We start from the raw sequence: 11,183 nt of genomic DNA on the forward strand, positions 1-11,183 counted from the left end.
GACCGTCTTACAGATAGAGGATGGTATTATTTTTTTGATGGTTATTCGGGGTATAATCAGATTTCTATTACCTTCGAAGACAAAGAAAATACCACTTTCACATGTTCATATAGTATGTTCACATTCAAGAGGATGCCTTTTGGACTTTGTAATACTCCCGCCACCTTTTAGCATTGTGTAATGTCTATTTTTTCTAATATGGTGGAGGATACTATAGAGATCTCTATGGATTATTTCTTCATTGTGGGTGATTCATTTGATGATTGCTTGTCCCACTTGGCTAATGAACTTTAGAGATGTAAGGAGTGTAACTTGGTTTTGAATTGGGAGAAGTTTCGCTTTATGGTTAAAGAGGGGACTGTTTTGGGTCACAAAATTTTGAAGAAGGGGAGAGGTCGACAAGGTAAAGATTGAGGTTATTGAAAAATTGCCTCCACCAGTTTCAATTAAAGGTATTCTGAGTTTTTTGGGTCATACTGGGTTTTATAGGCAGTTCATCAAGGACTTCTCTAAGATTTCAAACCCATTGTGCAAGCTTTTAGAGACAAAGGTGAAGTTTGTTTTTGATGATGCTTTTCTCAAGGCTTTTGAGTTCCTTAAGGAGTGGTTGATCTTGACTTTTATTATTGTGTATCCAAATTGGACTCTTCCATTTAAGAAGATGTGTGACACTTGTGGTGTAGCCCTAGGAGCTTTCCTAGTCCAAATACGTGAGAAAATTCTTCATCCCATTTATTATGCTAGCAAGACACTCAACCCCACATAGAGAAATTATACAATTATTGAGCAGGAGTTACTTGCGACGGTGTTTGCATTTGATAAATTCTAGTCCTATTTGGTTAGGACCAAAGTCATTGTGCATATTGATAATGAAACTTTGAGGTATCTTATGATGAAGAAAGATACTATTAACCAAGTAGAAGACCATCTATCCCATCTAGAAGATAAGTCGATGCTTAAATTAGGGAATGATCTTAAGATTGATGATACTTTTCTAGATAAGAGGGTCTTGACAACATTACAAGACTTAATCCCCTGGTTTGGTGATTTTATCAATTTTTTCGCAAGTGACCTCATCCTGGAAGACTTATTGTTTCAACAGTGAAAACAATTTATGCATGAGGTATGAAAGTTTTCCTGGGATGAGCCTTACTTATTTCGAGTGTGTACGTATGGTGTGATTCAGAGGTTTGTTCCGAAAGTGGAGATGATGATCATTCTTGAGGCCTGTTACTCGTCTCCGGTTAGGGATCACCATAGAGGTAATCATATGACTCATAAAATCCTATAGTATGGTTATTATTGGCCGACGATTTATATAGATGCACCTGATCATGCTCGAGCCTATGGCCAATGCAGTGGCAATGAAATATATCACGAAAACTTGAGTTCCCCATGACACCTATTCTTAAGCTTAAGTTGTTTGATTTGTAGGGTATTGATTTCATGGGTCCTCTAGTGAGTTTGTATGGAATGTAGTATGTATTAGTGGCAGTCGACTATGTTTATAAGTATGTGGAGTCAGTTGTGCTTCCTAATAATGAGGGTCAAAGTGTCATTGCATTCTTAAAGAACATCTTCTCACGATTTGGTATTCCATGTGCTATTATTACTGATGGTGGGTCCAATTTTTACAATCATCTATTTAAGGCCCTACTTGAAAAAAATTGTGTGAAACATAAGGTGAAAACACCATACTATCCGCAGACAAGTGGGTAGGTTGAGGTCTCTAATTATGAGATCAAGTCCATTTTGGCAAAGATTGTGAATGCAAATCGAACTGATTAGTCGAGAAAGCTAGATGATGCACTTTAGGCCTATCATACAACTTTTAAAACTCCCATAGGTGCCTCACCTTATCAGCTTGTGTATGGCAACACATTCCACTTGCTGGACGAACTTGTGTATAAGGCACTATGGGCATTGAAAAAGTTAAATTTTGAGTAGAGTGGTGCTGCACACTTGAGGTTGGACAAGATAAATGAGTTAGATGAATTCTTCCCCTATGCGAATGAGTGTTCAACATTGTATAAAAAGAAATGAAGTTTTAACATATCAAGAAGATTGAGAAAAAGTTATTCGAGCCCAGTGATATGGTCCTATTGTATAATTCGTGATATCACGTGTTTCCTGGAAAGTGAAGTCTATACCATTCATCGTGGTTATCATATTTCCACTTGGTCCAATTAAGCTTAAATGAGAAGGGGATTCCCCATTCAATGTGAACGAGCATCGTGTAAAGCATTATATAGGAAGTATGAAGTAGTTGAAAGTTTCTGAGGATGTATGTCTTGGCAAAGTCTTAGTATCTAAGGCAACCAAGTCGTTTCGCGATGTTAAATCAAGAGCTTCATAGGTTTGTTGGTGAATAATGGGTATCCAACATAGCCATGTCGTTCCGCGATATTAAATCAAGCATTTCTTGGGAGGCAACCCAAGGTGTTAGTGTTTACTTTTGTTTCTATTTTGTAGGTTAAAATAATAGAGAAACACCTGGAAAATGGTAAAAATTATGAAACTTCAGGAAAGTCTAGGTAAGTGGACCTATGACCCTACTTACGGAGTCGTAGGTCCAACCCACGATATGTAAGTTGGGTCTTGGGAATCAGAAGCAATTTTTGAGTCTCTGAACTTCTACTTACGGGCCCATAAGTACTACCTATAACCTATAAGTAAGGGTTATAGGAATTAGAGCCCATAAACCAATAGGATCCAACTTATGACCCCTACTTATGGGGGGCGTAGGTACTATCTACGGCCCATAGGTACTATCTACGGCCCGTAGGTACGGTCGTAGGTAGGGTCTACCTGGACTAATTTTTTTATACTCCCTCCATCCCAAATTATGTGTCATCATTTCCTTTTAGTCCGTCCCAAAATAAGTGTCGTCTTTCCTTATTAGGCAACTTTTTAAACATAAAATTACCCTTTTACCCTTATTGGTCCCACTTAATCAAAAAAAGATATTGACATATTTTTTGATAAAGGATAATTTGGTAAACTTTACTAAGTCTTCCCTTTTTTCTTAAACTCCGTGCCCGGTCAAATGGCGACACATAAAATGGGATGGAGGGAGTATTTTTTTTGCATTGGTCCATGTAGACCTTACCCGATATGATCTAACATCACCTTTTAAACCCTCAAAACCGACCCCCAAATGTCCCATCTCTTTAAATTTACAAATCCCCTTCAATTAAAACTCTCTACCTTTCTTTCTCAACTATAAAAGGCAAAAACCACAAATAGACTATACACCTGCACACAAATTTTAAGAGAATTAGGGTTAAAATCAAGTGTTCAAACTTCTACTTCTAAAAACTACATTCAGGCTAATAATTCTGGGTTCCAACTTGATCAAACATGTGTTTTTGAACACGGAACTTGAGATTATGCATGAAAGTTACTTGAAATTGTTAAAATCACATAGTTCTTTAAATATGTGGAGCCTAAACTGGTGAAAATTAATTTGTTACATGATTTTTAGTTAGGAAACCTGTGATCACAATAATAATGGGAAGTATTAGTTGAATAATGCAAAGAAACCCTGAAATACCTGTGGAAATTGACTTGTGGCATGTTGTAGTGTTCAAAATTTGTCTAGAAATAGAAATTATACCTATTAGGGATAATTTTTTTGGGGAAGATCTTGCTTACTCTTAGAATGGTACTTACGAAGCTACTTATGAGCTCGTAAGTAGTACCTATGAGACCGTAGGTGGCCTCGTAGGTGTCAAACTTAAAGCCCTAAAGCTTAAGGGCTTTGTCTGGTACCTATAATGGCGACCTACGGCCCTTAGGCAGGGTTCGTAGGTAGACCTTGCATTGGGTAGTCAATTTTTTTCCAATTTTCTTTTTCTCGTATTATGTTTGAATCACTAACAACTCCTTTTATAGGTACGATGGCACCAAAGGTTGTTCATAAGAAAAGTGTCTAGTCCAGGTTACGCAATTATTCTCCTGAGTAGAGTAGATCTGTTGAGAAGTGTCCATTGAGTTCATGCAGTACCCACTTGGCCCCACGCCAGACTTGGGGCCATTCATAAAGGAAGGTTGCAGTTGTAGTAGTTGTTTAGTTGAGCACTCATCCCACAACAGTTGTTAATAAGTTGGGATCTTATCTATAACAACCCGAGACTACCCTTATCGTTACACTTTACTTACGGTCCTGAGGGACCACAAGCTAACCTATGAGCTAGACCCCGCTATGAGCACTGAATAATATAATCATGAATGCGGAAGAATAACTGAATTGCTATAAGGTTTTAATAATGAAACAACTACTAAATTATAAATCTAGCATAATACTAAAATCTGAATAATCTGAATAGCTAATAGTAGTGTCTTACAAGCCTCTAAACTGAATACTGTGAGTTAATGGGACAGGCCTCCAACTAACTCTACTAAATACTGATATAAAGACAAGAAGTAATATAATCTATCCTTGGATGATAAGGACTCACCACTGCTACTGTACTGCTGATGATCTGAGGGACTAAGTGCAATCTGGGAACTGAGCATCAACACCTATGATATAATACATCATAGTGCAAATAAAAGTATGCGATCAGTACTTTGAATGTACTGGTATGCTAAATGAGGTAGGCTGATATGCATGGTTTCATGAACAGAACTAATAATTAACTGAATATGCATGTAAAAGTTGGAGTATTGAGTAGAGAACATGGAATCTGTAGATACTAAAAATATGAAAAATCTGTAAATACCAAGTATGCATGATAGTCTATAAATACTGAATATACGTAAAAATCTATAGACACTGGGAATGAATGACCAAGCATATAACATGGACTGAGTAAAATTAGTAAACTAGAACACTGAAAAATAAAGATATCTGTAGGCTTTAGTCAAGTAACTCTAAGATTGCGTAACTGAACTGAGACTATATCTGAGACTGTGGGAGGTATTATCTAACCGACATTCCCCAATTTGAGCTAATCGGGGTCCAACCTGTAACCCCAGTTAGAAGGGTGTTAATACCGTGCCACAGGTACTAACAATGGCTATGTGGATCCACTAAACTGATATAATGTCCAAATGACTAAGGGTGTCAAGCCTGAACAGATGGGTGACCCCTGCGAGATAGTCAAGCCTAATCTAATGGGTGACTTCTCATACCCTACGCTGGCCATGTAGTTTTGGATTATATGGACTTCTATTAATGACTCTGCCTATCTGATGGGGAATTCTCCATCCCTACACTCGCTCGGTGCTAAATCCTCCTCCCAACTGAAAGACTCTGAAATCTAGATTGTTCTAACTTTGACTGACTATTCTGATACTGCTCATAATATAATCTGAAGTTATTCTGAAGATACTGAAACAATACTAAGTGAACAACTATAGTTTTTGAGTATTTAAAACCCCCAGGACTCAAAACAATAATAGTAAATGACACTAAAACGTGAAGATCAAAACACAAAGGCTCTTATTAAATAAATCACTCTTGTAGGCATTTTATCAAACACTTGTAGTTCATGGTTTAAAACAATCATAGGTATGCCATGGAACTTGTAGGTATAGCATGAATTCATTATAATAGCATTAAATCATGGTTTAATTCAATAAATAATAATATTAAAACATGGAGGATTGAATAATAACAATAATTTCATGGTAACATGGTATAAAATCAATAGTACATGGAGATTCATGGATGAAATCATAATTTGATATCAAATAACTTGAAAATATCAGAACTTGAAATTTCAATAGGTTACTTGGACTCCATAGATGAAAGGAATCCATGGATGAACATCTAACATACCTGGGATAGTGAATTTCCCGAGGTTCTTGGTGAGTTCTTGAGGATTGATCTTGAATTTGAGAGCTAGGGTTTCTTGTTCTCGGAAAAGAGGATCTTTAATTTGAGAGGAATTGAATAATGAATGATTATTTAGGTCAATTGGACAAAATTTTGTGTTTTAGGATGAGTTTAGGGCTAGATTTAAACCATAAGCTGAAAACTGACCATCCCAATTTTTGTCCTTGGCGCGACGCGCCACTATCACGCCAAGCCACTGGAAATAAACAATTGGGACCTGGGCAAACACCGCGATGCGGAGCTATCGTGTTAATTCTTTGAAATGCCAATTTGGCCACTTCCGCGATGCGCCAACTTCACGGAGGCAGACTAGAAATTGAAAAATGGGAAATTGGCCTACCCCGCGATGCACCATGATCGAGGAGTCACACTAGATATTGAAAATTGTCATTTGGGCTTCCTACACGATGTGCTAAGGGTTAAAATGACGGTGTTTAATGCCTGAAACTTTAAAATCACCATAACTTCTTACCCGTTTATCAGATTTAGGTGAATTTTATATCATTGGAAAGCTAATTGAATTTCCTACGTAATAGCAGACTCTAAATTGAAAAATGATGAGTGTTTTTAATTTTTTATTTATGAATACTCATGCACTAGGACTTAGATTATGCTAAGGAAATACGAGGTGTTACAATATCTCCCCTTTGGAATCATTTATCCTCGAATGAAACTAGTTAAGCTGAGGAAAACTACTGGGCTGAGCTTACACACTGAACATGTATATCTGATGCATGAAATGCATGACTGAACTGAATTTGTAAATGCACAATTGACATGAACACAATGTGCAAATGAAACTGAGCATGATAGAGAGAAATCTTAAGTAGATTGGTACCTTTTCCTAAATCTGGATTCGCAGAGAAGAGATGAGGGTACTTTGTCTGCATATCTGCTTCTGCTTCCTAAGTGGCTCTCTCAATGGACTGATTCCGCCAAAGAACTTTGACCAATGGAACTTCTTTGTTCGTTAGTCTACGAACATGATGATTAATAATTTTGACTGGATCTTTCTCAAAGGAAAGACTGTTCTGAATATCTACGCTTTCTAAGTGAACAACTACAGCTGGATAACTAATACACTTTTTCAATAATGAGACATGGAACACTGGGTGTACTGAGGCTAAATCTAAAGGCAACTCAAGCTCGTAACCTACCTTTCCGAAATAACTGAGAATTCTGAAGGGACCGACATATCGGGGACTGAGTTTCCCTTTCTTGTGGAATCTTTTCTCTCTTTTCATGGGAGAGATTTTCAAGTACACAAAATCACCGACCTCAAACTTGATATCCTTTCTCCTCATATCTGTATATGATTTTTGTAGGATTTGGGCAGCCCTAAACCTTTCTCTGATCAACTAAACCTTATCTAAGGCATTAAACACCAAGTTAGGCCCTACTATTGCATCCTCACCTACTTCAAACCAACCAATTGGAGATCTACATGTCCTACCCTAGAGATCCTCAAACGGAGCCATATTGATACTTGAATGATAATTGTTATTGAATGCAAATTCAATCAAAGACAAGTGGTCATCCCAACTACCTTAAAATCAACTACGCATGCTCTCAGTATATCGTCAAGAGTCTGAATGGTCCTTTCTTCTTGACCGTCTGTCTGAGGGTGGAAGGCTGTACTGAGGTGGACTTGCTACGAAGACCCTTTTGGAACGCTTTCTAGAAATAAGAGGTAAACTGGGTACCTCTATCTGAGATAATAGATAAGGCAACACTGTGCAACCTAACCAACTCTCTAAGATAGAGTTTGGCATAGTCCTCAACTGACTAAGAGGTATGGACTGGCAAGAAATGAGCTAATTTGGTTGTCCTATATACGATAACCCAAATAGAATCATAATGATGATGGGTAGCATAAAACCTATCACAAAGTCCATGTTCACTTCCTCCCATTTCCACATAGGAATAATGAACTCCTGCATGGACTCACTAGGCTTCTGGTGCTCAATCTTAACTTGCTAGCATGTAGACCACTTAGCCACAAAATCTGCAATATCCCTCTTCATCCCACTCCACCAATAGATCTTCTACAAATTACAGTATATCTTAGTGGCTTGTGGATAAATAGAGTAACACGCACCATGTGCCTCTACAAGAATTTGTTGCCTTAAGTCTCTACACTAGGCACACACAATCTAACCTGATAATGCAATACACCATCTCTCTCTTGAGAGAAAACCTCCACTTTCTAATCTCTGACTGATTCTTTCAATTTAACTAGACTGGGATCTCTATCTTGCTTTTCCTTCACCTTAGAAACTAGAGATGATTCTGAGCTACTCTGCACCCACACACTACCCTCTGCTGAGTAAACTAAGCAGACACCTAGTCGGGCAACCTGATGGACTTCCTGAGCTAACTGCTTCTTACCCTCCTTAATATGAGCTACACTACCCATGGACAATCTACTGAGAACATCAGCCACTACATTGGCCTTTCCTGGCTGATACAGAACACTCATGTCATAATCTTTTAATAACTCTAACCATCTTCTCTGACATAGATTCAAATCTTTCTGAGAGAACACATACTGAAGGCTTTTGTGATCTATGAACATATCTACATGCACCCCACACAAGTAATGCCTCTAAATCTTTAAAGAAAACACTACAGATGCTAACTTAAGATCATGAGTAGGGTAATTCTTCTCATGGGGTTTGAGTTGTCTAGAGGCATAGGCTATGAACTTACCTCTCTACATGAGGACACAACCCAAACCTACTTTGGATGCATCACAGTACACAACAAACCCATCTGAACCATCTGGCAAGGTAAGAACTGGGGCTGAGGTAAGTTGAGTCTTCAACTCATCAAAAATCTTCTCACAGGAATTTGACCATTGAAACTTAACTTTCTTCAAAGTCAATCTAGACATGGGGGATGCAATAGAAGAAAACCCTTCAACAAATCGACGGTAATAGCCATCCAAACCCAAGAAACTCCTAATATCTGATAGAGAGATGGGTCTAGCATAGTTTCTCACTACCTTAGTCTTTTGAGGATCAACTCTAATTCCATCACCAGAAATAATATAGCCCAGGAAATCGACTGATCTTAGCCAGAATTCAGACTTACTGAATTTAGTGAACAACTGATAGGCTCTAAGAGTCTGAAGTACTATTCTAAGGTGGTCTGCATGGTCTTTTTTGCTACGGGAGTAAACAAGAATGTCATCAATGAGTACTATGACAAACATGTCCAAGTAATGCAACTCGGTTCATCAAGTCCTTGAAAGTTGCTGGGGCATTTGTAAGACCGAAGGACATGACTAGAAATTTAAAGTGACCATACCAGGTTCAGAAAGATGTTTTCAAAATGTCATATTCTCTGACCCTGAGCTGATGATAGCCTGATCTAAGGTCTATCTTGGAAAAATAGGTAGCACCCTGAAGTTGGTCAAATAAGTCGTCGATTCTAGGAAGTGGATATTTATTTTTGACTGTGACCTTGTTCAATTGACGGTAGTCAATACACATTCTGAGAGAACCATCTTTCTTATGCATGAATAGGACTGGTGCACCCCATGGGGAGACGCTGGGTCTAATGAATCCCTTATTTAAGAGATCCTTCAATTATTCTCTTAATTCTTTGAGTTTATCTGGAGCCATTCTGTATGGTGGAATAGATATAGGCTGAGTATCTTGGAGAAGGTCTATTCCGAAGTCAATTTCCCTTTAGGGAGGAACGAAAGGGAGATCTTTAGGGAACATATCTAGAAATTCCTCACTACTGAAACCGACTCAATGGTTAGAGTTTCTGAGTTAGAGTCTTTGACTCGCACAAGATGGTAAATACACCCCTTCGATATCATCTTTTTGGCTCTAAGGTACGAGATCAACTGACCCCTAAGAGCTGTAGTACTACCTCTCCATTCAAGGACTGATTTATTTAGGAACTGAAAATGAACTATTCTATTTCTACAGTCAACTGAGGCATAGCATGAGTGGAGCCAATCCATGCTGAGAATGATGTCAAAATCCGTTATCTCTAACTCCAAGAGATCAATTGAGGTAACTTTTTGAGATATTATAACTGAATAATTCCTATATACCTATTTGGCTACAATGGAGATGCCTACTGGGGTAGACACTGAAAAGGGCTCTGCTAGAGTTTTGGGATTGACTCTAAAGTTGACGACTATATATGGAGTTACAAACGAAAGAGAAGCCCCAAGGTCTAGTAAAGCATAAACATGTAAGTGGAAGACTTGTAACATACCAATAACTATGTCAGGAGAATTTTCCTAATCTTGGCGGGACTGAAGAGCATATAATCTGTTCGGACGCTGACCACTGGCTGCTAGAAGCGACACCCTGCTGAGTTGCGCGACCAGATGGAACTGACGACTGATGGGACTGACCCTGTTGGCGTACATCCCTTTCTTTATGAGTAACTACCTAACACTCCCAAATCCAATGGCCTGGCTTGCCATACCCGAAGCATATATCACCTTCTGCTCTACACTTACCCTGATAGTGTCTACCACATTTCAGACACAGAGGATTTGTATGAGTACTGCTAACACTGACCTGGGACTTAGAGCCTGGTGCCCTATCCCTATTATTATTTCTGAATTTGGGTACTGGGGAACTGGATAAAGAGGGTGCTGGGGCTGAAGACCTCTGATAAAACCGAGGACGATCACCACCTTTTAACTTTGGCTGATTGAAATTAAAACTACCCATCCTAGCCCTCTTGTTTTCTATCTCTCTCTCCTTAATCTTCTCCTCCTCTATCTATTGAGCATAAACCATCAACTTAGACAAGTCTATCTTACTAATCAGCATTGCGATCCTACACTCCTTGACCATACTATCAGATATGCTAGACACAAACTTACTCAACTTGGACTAGTTATCAGCTACCACATGAGGAGCATACCTAGGTAACTGAGTAAACTTGAGGGAATACTCCCTCACGCTCATGCTACCCTACCTCAAGTTAATGAACTCTAACACTTTGGCCTATCTTAACTCCAATGGGAAGAATTTGTCTAAGAAAGTTGTGGCAAACTCTTTCCATTTTACAGGTTGTACATCTACACCTCTATCAACCTTACACTACTTAAACCAAGTATGGGATACATCCTAAAACTGATATGCAGCCAACTCAGCACTCTAACTATATGTCACCCCCATAGCATCCATGAATTTCTGAACCATATCTAAGAATAACTGTGGATCCTCTTCAGACTTGGATCCTATAAAAGAAAAAAGATTCATTCGGGTAAAATCCTAAATTCTAATCATAACAATATTTGCCACTGGGTTGGCCAGAATAGCAACTGTCCATTTATTTTGTGCTTCTACGGAATTTTCTAGAG

The sequence above is a fragment of the Capsicum annuum genome, chromosome 5 (genome assembly GCF_002878395.1).
Source record: "Capsicum annuum cultivar UCD-10X-F1 chromosome 5, UCD10Xv1.1, whole genome shotgun sequence".
In the NCBI taxonomy this organism is placed as follows: Eukaryota; Viridiplantae; Streptophyta; class Magnoliopsida; order Solanales; family Solanaceae; genus Capsicum; species Capsicum annuum.